This window comes from Penaeus monodon, chromosome 30, assembly GCF_015228065.2.
Source record: "Penaeus monodon isolate SGIC_2016 chromosome 30, NSTDA_Pmon_1, whole genome shotgun sequence".
NCBI classification, from domain to species: Eukaryota; Metazoa; Arthropoda; class Malacostraca; order Decapoda; family Penaeidae; genus Penaeus; species Penaeus monodon.
The window spans coordinates 23,948,400-23,948,608 of NC_051415.1; the positions used below are offsets into that span (position 1 = coordinate 23,948,400).

Genomic DNA, 209 nt, shown 5'->3' on the forward strand with positions numbered 1-209 from the left:
TTATAGATTAATAAGGCAATACTTTCGACACACAGTAAGATTTCATCTTCGTTTCATTTTTTAACAAACCTCTATTGCTTTCAGCATATAGAAATATGTTTTATTCCTATATTCTCAATTTTATCTTGAAGCGTTCATATACCCTACTCGACAAGCGTGTAAAATATTGGTAACGCATTCACAATTAACAAGATTAATAAGATTAAAAC

At 28.7% G+C, this 209-nt stretch overlaps 1 protein-coding gene across 1 annotated transcript in view; it reads right to left on the reverse strand.

Moving 5' to 3' along the window:
- Window positions 1-209, reverse strand: part of LOC119592389 (probable tubulin polyglutamylase TTLL1) — a 12,636-nt gene that overhangs the window by 6,467 nt on the left and 5,960 nt on the right. The gene's annotated exons all lie outside the window — the stretch shown is intronic.